This window comes from Mastomys coucha, unplaced genomic scaffold (genome assembly GCF_008632895.1).
Source record: "Mastomys coucha isolate ucsf_1 unplaced genomic scaffold, UCSF_Mcou_1 pScaffold6, whole genome shotgun sequence".
NCBI classification, from domain to species: domain Eukaryota; kingdom Metazoa; phylum Chordata; class Mammalia; order Rodentia; family Muridae; genus Mastomys; species Mastomys coucha.
In genome coordinates, this window is record NW_022196912.1 from 29,606,420 (window position 1) to 29,618,659 (window position 12,240).

General features: G+C 39.8%; 1 long non-coding RNA gene across 1 annotated transcript in view; it reads right to left on the bottom strand.

Moving 5' to 3' along the window:
* Positions 1-419: 419 nt before the first annotated feature.
* Positions 420-12,240, bottom strand: part of LOC116080772 — a 16,641-nt gene continuing 4,820 nt past the window's right edge. Inside the window, exons 2-3 of the long non-coding RNA XR_004114599.1 lie at positions 3,293-3,400; positions 420-627 (exon numbers count right to left, since the gene is read on the bottom strand). This is a non-coding gene — a long non-coding RNA (uncharacterized LOC116080772). The remainder of the gene's footprint in view (positions 628-3,292; positions 3,401-12,240) is intronic.

The following is a 12,240-nucleotide window of genomic DNA, read 5'->3' on the forward strand; positions in this document are numbered from 1 at the left end:
AGCTATGAAATGGAAATCTCCTGGGAAGTTGGTTATGCACTCACATTTACCAGCCAGGCAAGAAGTATCTCAGATGCTGGCCAGGAAATGATGTCTCACATTCTTGGGCAGGTTACTCGGATGCTCAGTGAGTTTTCTACCTAAGTCTCTATTTCCATCATGTCTGATGCAGACAACCTTGAGATCTCAAACCGCTCTGTTTCCTGCTTTTTTTCCCACTAGAAGCTGCAAACTCTTAAGCTTAGCTATTGTTCTTGTGAAGAGAAATTATCTCAGGGATTGGTAGATTCAGCATTGATAGGTGCCATCCTATCTCCCTGCATGATTGTATTAATTCTTATAAGTACATATCTGCCCCAAATCTTATGTTCTGGATCAAAATGCGTTATAATGAACTCAATGTTGTTTTTCAGCTTTGCTCACAATCAATTTGCAAAGCCACTGATACACCATGATTTCTATTTTCTGGCCCATCATAGCCCTTCTGGTTTAAGCTTACCACAGCATCAGCAGTACTGAATAGAGCAGTTTCTAATCTGTGGAGCACAGTGGAGTCTCAGGAGCTCGAAGCTGCAGTGGTTCCCACAGTATGCTTTATGTCTGCTCATGAGAGACCCACACCAGGCCCTTGGGAAGTGAAAAAAAAAATTTTAATTTGATTCCTTTGCCTGGCTTTTAAGACCATCATAAACTGTCATTGGTTAGTTACTAGGAAATAAGATTTAAAATATTTAAAGTAATTGATTTTTCCCTGTGTAAACAACTTCAGAGCTAAGCTAAGGGTTAGCATATTATCCTTACATTTCCCTTGGCAGACGCTGGGTAGAGGAGGGAGGGGTGTTTGGGAAGATGTAGCTATAATCTTTCCCAGCTGAAGTTCTTAATTACACTCAGGTCTTGAATCCTCAAGTTAGCATATTTTGCCCATTCACTGCTCAATAAATATTAATTGGTGTAGATGGGTTATAATTTAGCATGTGTATGATCTATAATTTACCTGTAGCCTATAATTATTTTAAATGTTTGAATAAGGAAATTGATTGAAGTGAAAAGAAAATAACTTATTTAACTTTTAAAAAATGTTATTATGATCTAAGTCTTCGTAAAATCACCCAAACTCATATGGCATTTCACATAGGCTGGGAAACTATCATCCACCATTTCCCATCCCTATGACAAGACCATAGTTTATACTGAACTCAGGTTGATGCAACCTCTGAAGTTTTGTGGTTAAAAAGAAGTAGTTCCTGCTATTGACCCAGATCAAAATGACCATTTTCAAAGAAAAAGAGATACACAAGAAAAGGCCCCAAGAGCCCACAGATTTTACTTCTGGGGTGTTTATTACCTTTCAAGTTAATTGACAGCTTTGTACATTTATCTGGTGGATTTTAGTCGCAATGCTGCCGCCATTTTCCTCCCATCCTTCTTCCTTTCCTGGTGGGTACCTTCTCCACAAATCCTCTCCTATTTCTTATTGTGTATATGTTCTTATTGAATGTGGCCTCACTACATTCAGTGAGCCACACCCAAATAAATATAACGTTTACTGAATTTATTTTTTAATAATTAGAATTGTGTATAAAATGCACTCTGACTTCTGTGACCAGGACTACCCAAACTAATCTCCCTCCCACCCTTATCATCACCCCCTTCTCTTACATTCCTTTTGTTTTGTTTTTTTGTTTGTTTCTTTGTTGTTGTTATTTTGTTTTGTCTTGTTTTGGAGAAATACTAAGTATTTAAATGCTGGCTTATTATTGATCACTACCAATAGGTAAATCTAGCTGACCTTTTTTTTTTTTTTTTTACCATAAGGTATAAGGACATAGGAAAGGCACATTAGAAAGCTCTGCTGGTAGACTCTTAACTATTAACAAATGAATGTTATGTATTAATGAGGTTGTGTATTACTTCATTACATGGATACAATGTGCACTACTCAGATTTAGGAAAATGGACTGTATTGTTGACATACTAATTACACATACTAATAGAGTCCAGTGCAATATATCTGCCACTTCCCTACAATGAGCAGTGATCAAAACCAGTGTCTGATTCAATCAGATTCTCCTCCTTAGGAATATGAGAGGGCAATTTTACCAGTGCCTTCTCACTCTGTGTGCCTGGGAGTGCCTTAAACGATTCAACTTGGGATGTTGACGGGCTTCCTCCATTTTCTTCCCAATATACATATGAGAGAATCAAGGGAGAAAGCTCATCTGAGAAAGAACTAGGAAGATACAATGAAGAGAGACTGAAACCAAGGATGTGACAATGTCCCTACCATAGTTTCCTCAAGCCATTTCACCACACCCTTCTACAGCTAGAAGAGGCCCATTGTTCTATACCTTCCAAGATGCTGCAGGCATCACATCTTCCCAACCTCTTTCCCCCTAGAGTCTACTGCTTAGGTTTAAAAATTGTTATACCATTTCAGTCTTTTTAAAAAGTGACTATATCTATTCCCTCCCCATTTTTACCCCACAGACTTTGCAGTTCACATGCTCCTACCCTGGAAAGATCAAGAATAAAATCATATGTTTAACTTTGTAATTTCCTCTTGGTGGAGGGAGATGACAACACACCTGAAATAGTTCCTGGTCTAATAACAACAAATACTTTCATAATCAAATTGGCCAGCAGGGATAACCTACTGCCCTTGGCCTCCGAGACTTTGAATGCTCCCTGAGGAGGCTTACAATGTGCGATTAGAGAGGCAAGAGAAGGTTGCCACTCTCTCCCAGCTGCTTGGACTCTTGCACCTGCTAGAACATCTGTGTCTTCCAGACAGCTGGACACTTGCACCTGCTTGAATGCCTGTGTACAAACAGGAACACACACACACAGAAATACATACATAAACACACACATATAAACATACAGAGAGAGAGAGAGAGAGAGAGAGAGAGAGAGAGAGAGAGAGAGAGAGAGAGAGAGAGAATAAAAAAGAGAGGGGCTAACCAAACCAGCAATAACATTTCTGCAGTATTTGCCAAGCTGTGGGAGCACTCTACCAACCTCTAGTGCTCACTTGGATCTTGTGATGACAATTGCTATTCTTTCTGCACTGTCTTCCTAGCTTCCTTGCTTTGTGGTTCTGTTATCATCTCATGAAACTTTAAAACTCTCCACCCTTCCTTCATTGTAGTCAACTTTAAATAAATTCAGAGTGTCACTTGTTAAAATAAATGACATTTAAACAACCTCAGCATGGTAACTCATTCCTCATTATCATAGAGAGCTCTCCTGAAAGGTCTATAGTACATTATCTCTATGAAATGGATTTTACCTTCAATATTAACCTCATTGCTTAGGGAGAACAGGAGACAAGCACTCTGGCGAGAGGTGGCATACAAATGCATAGGTAGATTGATAGAACCGCACAAGTGATGATGACCTAAAACAAAAGCAGAGAAAAGGTTTAGGTTAAATATTAGGTAGCAAAGCTGAGCTGCAAGAGAGCTGAGATGATTGAGCAAGCTTCCATGGAAGACTGAAGAACACCAACTTTATTTCAGCTGCTCAGAGCCCACTGTGTTTATGCTTCTGTTGAAAGAGAAGTGACCTATAGGGTGAGTGCATTAACTAAAATGTGCCCCACTTGTGGACAGTGAGACCCTGGGTGCCGACTAATTAAGGAACATGCCACAGAGTGGAGATGAGGTCAGCATACCCAGTGCCCCTGCCCTTGTGGGACTCTAGGAGACTTTGCAGTCCTTTGGGTGTCTGAGTACTTACTGGCACACCTGGGTGTACAAGAATGTGTGCATGAGGAAGCTTGAGATTGGCATCAGGAACCTTCTGTAGTTATTCTTTATCTTATTCACTGAGGCAGGCTCTGTCATTTGAACCCAGAGCTTATCTATAATGGCTAGTATAGCTAGTCAGCTTGCTCTGTGAATTCCTGCCTCCACCTTCTGAGTGTTAAGATTATAGGCAGGCCGTAGTACCCACCCAGCATTCCATGGGTTCTAGGTGGGAATCAGCAAAACCCTGGTCCTCCTGCTTGCTTGACAAGGACTTTATCCACTAAACTATTACCCCAGATCCAGAGACACTGTGGTGTTTTGCTTATTCTGTCTCTCCAGAATAGGCCTTTGACACAAGACCAGACCTACTTCCTCATTTCATTCTCTGTGTTTCCTTCATTTTAACTTCTTCATCTCCTCTATTTTAAGAATGTAAAACCAATGGGTCACACTGCCTGTTGTTTTGACTATGAAGTTGTTTTCTTTGCAACTATATTCCTAGAAAAAATGGATAGCCAGTAAACAATGTTTGTATTTAATAACCCAATACACAAAGAGAACTTCTGCTCAGGCAGAGAGCTCTAAGCCATGGCCCAGAATGAGTTGCAAGAGGGATTCATCCATACTCAGCTGAGGCCTGGAGAAGCTTTGAATGGTGAGAGACAAAGGCATGGTTGTCTATCTCCAAAACACCTCCTTTTGAATCTTGATGTCTAACATACAGGTCCTTTTTTGGTACAGATTCTCCTAAATTCTGGCCAGGGGCTATGAGCCCCTTGTATCTTCTGAATAGGTAGGCACAGTGTTTGTGCTATAAACCTAATCCTGACTATGTGGTGGGACAGCACATGTCTAAAAGAAAGCTAAACCTTTGAGGTGTCTCTAGACTAGGCACAGTAAGGAAAGGGGGCAAGTTTCACAAGCAGGAGTATAACAGATTTAAGATACAGGATATGACTCTTGAACAGCAAGATATGACTTCTGTAACAAGAACAAATAAAGAAGGTGATGGCATGAGGCAGTGGAAAGGACATTCAGTATGAATGAGTATTATTTTTAAAACCCAAAAAAGTGATTGTATTTTATAGATAATGTAAAAGCATGGGTAAAAAGTCTAGGAATTCGAATTACAATCTTTGAATCTTAATTTGCAAATCAACCTTTGTCTTGTTTTGTTTTGTTTTGTTTTGTTTTGTTTTAGATCCTCAATAGGAGCTAGTTGCAGGAAGCATTCAAGAACATTCCCTCATAAGCATAGGATATTTGTGTAGGAGATACTTACACAACAAAACCCATTTCTATGTCCCTTAGCTCTTTCCTTACTGGATATTAAAATAAATGAATTCCCTGAGTTTGGCCATCTGGGCCGCAGTGATTCTAGTGAGCTTTAATGCTCAATTTGACACAAGTTGGAAATACCTGAGAAGGGCATGTCAATTGAGGTACTACTCAGATCAGTTTGTCCTATGGGTATGTCTGTGATGAATTATCTTGACTGTTAATTGATGTAAGGTCTCAGCCCACTATGAGAAGCACCACTGCCTGAGCACATTCCTGGCCTGGATTATGAAAGCTAACTAAACATGAGCCTGAGTGAGCAAGCAAGCAGTGTCCCACTACTGTTTGAACTCCATGTTTTGATAGGAGTTCTGATTCTGACTTCCCTCAATAATAGACTGAATCTTGTAAGTTAGAATAAACCCTTTCATCCTGTAAGTTGTTTTGGTCATGGTTTTTGTCCCAGCAACAGAATGAAACTCAAACAGTATCCTGTACGATTTCCCTCATGTTAAATATATTCTTATAAGCCCTCCCCCATTGGTCCAAAGCTTATCTTTGGAACTCATGCAACTTATGTGTTTAAAATAACTATTTACTAGCAATAATGAAAATATTTGAGATACTCTTTAAAGTTTTAGTTGTGAAATATCAATAAAATAATTGCCTAGTTCTAAACCATGTACAATTCTAATTAATTCTGTGTGAGACATTTTTTTCAGCTTCAAAGATTGCCTTACTTGTATTGCATAACAAAATAATAGTATAATTAGGAATAAATTTGTCACTTTTATAAGTAATTCCTTTTTATTATGTGTTTGGAAGCAAAGCACAAGTATGATTAAAGTCTCTTTTAAAAGGTTTTATTAATTACTATGATTATTATGGATAATCAGGGTCCACAAATGGCAGAATGCACCCCAGACAAGATGTATAAAGCCACAAAACATAACAAAACCCTGATAGATCCTGGATCCAGGTTTGGCTAGTCTCTGTGGTCTGAGTCTCCCTATCTACCTTTTTCCTCATGGAAGGCAGGGAACAGGGCCAAATTTCTTGCTATTTGCTGGCAGGTGACCTCCTTGTGGTACAATGGAAGAAGCAGTGTTTTGTCTCAGTCAGCAGTTCTCCATCTGTGGGTCATGACCCCTTTGAAGATCAAATAACCTTTTCAGAGGAGTTTCCTAAGGCCATCTGTTTATCAGAAATTTATGTTAGGATTTATAACAGTAGCAAAATTATAGCTATAAATTAAAATGAAAACAGTTTCATGTTTGGGGGGTCATGCAATATGGGGGTCATAGCATTAGGAAGGTTTGGACAAACAGAAACACACAGCCATGGTTGTCCTTAACCCAGACACCTCCTTTTGAATCCTAATGTCTAACATGTTGGTCTCAATGCTTTACTGCTCACAGTTGCCTTTCTCCATTATCTCTGGTCTTGGTTAATTAATCCTTGACACAGAGAACCAGAAACCCTCTAGCCAGGATGGATCTTTCTGTAGATGTCACACTCACCTCAGTTATGGCCCCTTTCCTGCTGACAAACTACACTAGTTCCATTTCTGTTGTTCTAATAAAACACACTAACCAAAGTGACTTTGAAGAAGGATCTTCTTTAGCTTATAGTTCTAGGTCACAGGCCAACATTGCAGTGAAGTCACAGGGCAGGAGTACAAGACAGCCCTGTGGCTGTGGAGGTGGTACCACACCCATAGGAAGGGTATCAAGAGATGAATTCACTATGCTGGCTGCCAGCTTGTGCTCAGTTAGCTCTACTCACTCAGATCAAGGCCCAGACCATGAAATCGTGATGCCCTCATTCAGAGAGCTTCTCCCTATCCTAATTGACCATCAAGACAATCCCTATAGAAATGACTGCCACCCAACCTGATCTAAAAATGTCTTCAACTGAGGCTGTATTCTCAATTGATTTTAAGTTGTGGCAAGCAAATACTTAAAAACTACCCAGTCTACAGAGTGACAAGCTACTCAAGGGCAACGATCAGGTCTTGATTTTGCTGTTTCTTTCTTAGATCCCTAACTTAGAGGCACTGACAGCAAACATTCAAGAATATTCACTAAGCCAGGATCAATGGTATGTGCTTATAGCATCAGATGAGAAAAATTAGTCAGGAAGACCACATAAGTTCAGGAGTTTGGGAATAGAATGTAGAATATACTTTAAAAGACATAGTTTTGAATATATTGGCCAATTAACGGCATAATAAATCACCATTAGTTTATGTTACCAAATTCTACTTCCAAACTTGGACCACAATAGCTTTGTGTGGAGTTCTTATAAGTTCTACTCCTTATTGTGGAGTAATTCCTCCATAATGGCTAATATGTTCTACTAGAGAAGCCATACTTTAACATAAATTCTGTCTCTCCAGTTTCCATTAGGACTTGTAGCAAGACCACAAGTCCATAGATCATTTTAGCCACCAGAGTAATTAGATACCTCTTTCTTCAAGGAGAAAACCAAGACCCAGGTACAGATGGAGCATGACCAAACTCTTTCTGAATTACATTATCTAGAATATAGCATTTCTAATGCTACTTATCATGACTTTCCTACTGGAAATTGAGACCAGTATCTCAAGGAGGACACAAAGGAAGTCCATCAGATAAAGAGAAAAGTGGGATCACCAGGGAGAGATGTGCTCCAGCAGACTTTTCACTACAAGATCTTCATTCTTTGTTCTGTTCTTTATATCCATACACATTCACAAATATTCTTGGACTCATACTATTGTTACTGCTAAGGCCATCTGTCTACTTCTTTCCTAAATCTCATTGCTTTGCCTCTGTCTTTTCCCTCTGAAGCCCTGATGCCCTCTCACTCACTCAGCCCCTTAGCTAAAAGACAGCACTATCTGCTAACAATGACTGACATCACTGCCAGATGATATCCCCATGGAAACCACATTCAAAAATGATCATTAGGCAGAAAACATGTATCTTGAGTCCAGACTCTGGTTTCCTAAGCTTTCTTTGACTGTTTTCCTTTAACCCATCCCTTAGTCTACAAGTGACTAAGCAAACATTGATTTATATTATGGGAGGAGCACTAGAGAAGAACATGGGCTGAATTGTGTGAAGAAAGGTTCAATCCTGCAGGGCAGAAGTCATTGCTTGTTTTTCTCACAGTTCAGCACTATTCCTTAAAAATCACAGCAGGTCTCCCCACCACAGGCAACTGCCAGGGCAGCTGAAGAAAGCCTTGATGTCCCCATGATAAGGAATCATAAGAGAGTTTTCTACATCCTATCTGGATAGTCAGAGCCTTCTCCAGAATCCTATGGATGGCACCTAGGGATAGTGTTAAGATATAATTTTTCTCTCCTGTAGTGAGATCTTTGAAATCCCCCAAAATCTTTTCTGAAACCCTTCTCAAAAATTACTATAAATATTTCACCTACAGGACCAATAAGGTGCTGAAATAAAGAAGGAAAGAAATAATGAAAAAAAAAGAAAGGAAGGAAGGAAAGAAGGAAGGAAGGAAGGAAGGAAAGAAAGAAGGAAGAAAAGAAGGGAGGAAGAAAGGAAGAACACTGACTTTAGATCTGGGGTTGATGGTAGCATAAGCAAATATATCACAGTACTTAAACTTTACAGCAGCTATTGAAAGCAAGGAGAGTTATAGCAATGACAGTCAGGGGCTCTCTTAAAATCTGTGTGATATTCCCCATCTTTCCACTATGATGTACTTTCTAGCTGCTTCCTTCATGTTTTGAGCACATACATGGTTGTTTTAAGAGTGTTTGGTCAAAGATGTCCTCCATGCCTCCCAGAATAACAAAAGGGGAAAGAGAAAGGATAGGGGGGGCTTCATGGGGCTAAACCTATGATTGTGAGAATATCCACAGATTTAGATGTTATCTTAACTGGGTACTGACAGACAGTTCACCTCATAGAAATTAGGGTTTTTTTTTTCTTACTTATATGTCTCCCAAGAGCCTGTTCGTTTGTGACAGCACTCACAGTCATGAGCCCTGCATTACTAATCACTTTGGAGAAATACCCGGTGTTTGGATGATCAAGAATATCTATTATCAATTGGATACACATCATCTTTTCTACCAGTTTCCAAAAGCAACTTAAATCTTACCATTGTGCCTTTTTTTCCTTTTTGTTTTGTTTTGTTTTGTTTGTTTGTTTGTTTGTTTTTTCCAGACAGGGTTTCTCTGTGTAGCCCTGGATGTCCTGGAACTCACTCTGTAGACCAGGCTGGCCTCGAACTCAGAAATCTGCCTGCCTCTGCCTCCCAAGTGCTAGAATTAAAGGCATGCACCACCACTGCCAGACAAATTATTTTAAGACACCAGAGATGCTGGGAATAGAACTGAGGATCTCTGAAAGAGCAACCAGTGCTCCCAGTCCCTGAGCCATCTCACTAGGATGCCATTGTGACTTTTGCCTACTTTTTCTAGAATTTATTGATTCCCATAGACTCTTATAGTATTTACTATATGAATCTTTTCTGCATCTCATTGACCACTATACATATTCTTTGTCTAAGCTATATAATAATTGTCCCCAGGAAGTAGGAGTGGCCTCCATGTTTCTTCTGTCAGTCACAGTGACAATGAAATGAGAACCACCATGTATAAATTCATCTGTTCATATACTCATCAAATGATTATTGAGTACCCATTACTATGCCAGGACCACCAAGTATGAAAGTTCTCAGTATAATGAGAGAATCAACCATTTTGGAGCTAAAATGGTCTTAGTGTACAATGACATGCAACAGAAGTAAAAGCAGAGTGAGTTCCACTGGGGCACATTCAGGGGAAGAACAGACTCCCAAGGGTGGCAATGGGATTATATGTCAAAGCATCTCCATAAATACTTGTTGATTAATTAGGGGAGGAGTAGGTTTCTTTGGAGATCACAGGAACAAACTGCCTTCATTAGCCAATGATGAGAGAAACATTTTCCTTTAGTAGGAGAGCTCATGGGAGAACAAATGAAAATATGTGTTAATGATAACGAAGTGAAAAATTCAGGCACAAAAGACTCATATACATCATGAGTATCTGACCAGTCCCTTCCATCTGTCTAGACTCAGGGAAGAGGGGTTATACCCTCCTTTCTGTTTTCTCCAAAGTCCTTAGAGATGCTTTAGTCCAGAGACAGCCACACAGCAACAATCCAGGTCCAGAAAACCATGTGGACTCAAGCTCATAGCTGACTGGCCAAGCGATATTCACAGATCTCTCTTAGAGACCCTGGCCTGGCAAGGGATGGGAGCCTGTGTGTGATGTGGGTTTTGCCTGCATAGTTTATTTATTCTGCAGCATATGCTGGCTCAGAAAATGAAGGGAGTTCCAATTTTCTGTGTTCAATTTAGTCCTCCCTTAATTCACATAAGGTACATTCTGCAGGATTCTCATCCTTATGGTTTATAAGTGAAACATCTGTGATATTTTCTTTGTCCTTTGAACTTTTGAGCCAAATGGCTTAAAACTACCAACAGTTACCCTTTCCCCTGGATCCATGACTGACAACATAGTAGGTAGTAATGAGCACCTTCTGCAAACTAGTGATGTTTTCATTCTTGTACTCAGTTCACACTGTCCTTGGGCTTACATGTCCTCAATCTGCCTATGGATCAATGTCAAAGAGAAAGAAAACATGGAGAGATGAGGAAGGATGCTTGGCTCAGAGGAAGAAGCAATCTAATCACACACATATCATGTGAGGCATACCTAACCCTGCTCCCAGATCATGTTCCATCACTTTTAATGAGCTTCTTCTATTCATGCCCATCTTCACATACCACTCTTTTTGTAGGCTAGCGGTAACTCAGGATTTGTTGCTGTCCATATTAAATAGAAAGAGACACAATTGTGTCTGTCGAATAATAAATTTGTAAGGAAGACTTGTACTTTTATTTCTATTTATGTCTAAACAGCAACCATAAAAGAATCTATTACATTAAAATTCATGAGAGTGGCCAGCCATGGTGGTCCACATGTTTAATCCTAGGGTTTAGGAATCAGAAATAGGACAGTGAGGAGTTCGAGGTTAGCTTAAGCCATATTGTGAGTCTGAGGCCAGGCCCAGCATCATAAGACTCTATCAAAACCCCAACCAAAACTAAAACTCTCATGGTAGTGAAACAATTAATTCTATAAAGTACAATGGCTCATCTCTGTCAAATAGTATGGTAATTTTTTTATTGATATTACGAGGCCATGTAGTACTGGTGTTCCCCTATCTTTTGAGTTCAAAGTTCAAGTGTATCAAGTCCAGCCCCTCAAAGTTTGTACTCAGTTTGAACATTTGACTATCTATGATACACACTTAAAACAGTTGATTCACAACTCTGAAGTCTGTGCTCTCTCCAAATCCCCATAGCAATACTCTAAAGTATTTCACTTCTTATTTCAAGGATCACATCTAGACTAGTGACACAGTGATGGGAAATTAATTGAAAGAAATTGGATCATTGGAAAAATGACGAGACAGAAGCTGAGAAGGCAGTGAGCTTTGGAACCTTTATTGCACCTGTGGTGTCTCTAGCTTTGACAGTCTTGATAAAAGTTTGGGTTCCTAACTAAGGTGTTGACTTAAGAAAGATGGGTGATGACTAATACAGAAGTAGAGGCTCACAGTCATCCATTGGACTGAGTACAGGGTCTCCAATGAAGGAGCTAGAGAAAGGACCCAAGGAGCTGAAGGGCTTGCAGCCCCTTAGGAAGAACAACAATATGAACTAACTAGTACCCTCAGAGCTCCCAGGGACTAAACCACCAACCAAAGAGTACACATGGTAGGACTCATGGCTCCAGGAGCATATGTATAACAGAGGGTGGCCAAGTCGGTCATCAATGGGAGGAGAGGCCCTTGGCCCTGTGAAGGTTCTATGCTCCAGTGTAGGGGAATGCCAGGGCCAGGAAGCAGGAGAGGTTGGGGTGGTGAGCAGCGGGAGGGGGGAGGGAACAGGGGTTTGTTATTGTTTTTGTTTTATTTCTTTTTCTTTATTTCAGAGGGGAAACTGGGAAAGGAGATATCATATGACAAGTAAATAAAGAAAATATCTAATAAAAATAAATTTAAAAAAAAGAAAGATGGTTGAAAATAGGTTACGTTGGATACACTGAAGACAGTACAATGCTGAAATGGAAATTATAAAACTGAATTAAGAGAGAGCATTGTGTGTGTGTGTATGTATGTGTGTGTGTGTGTGTGTGTGT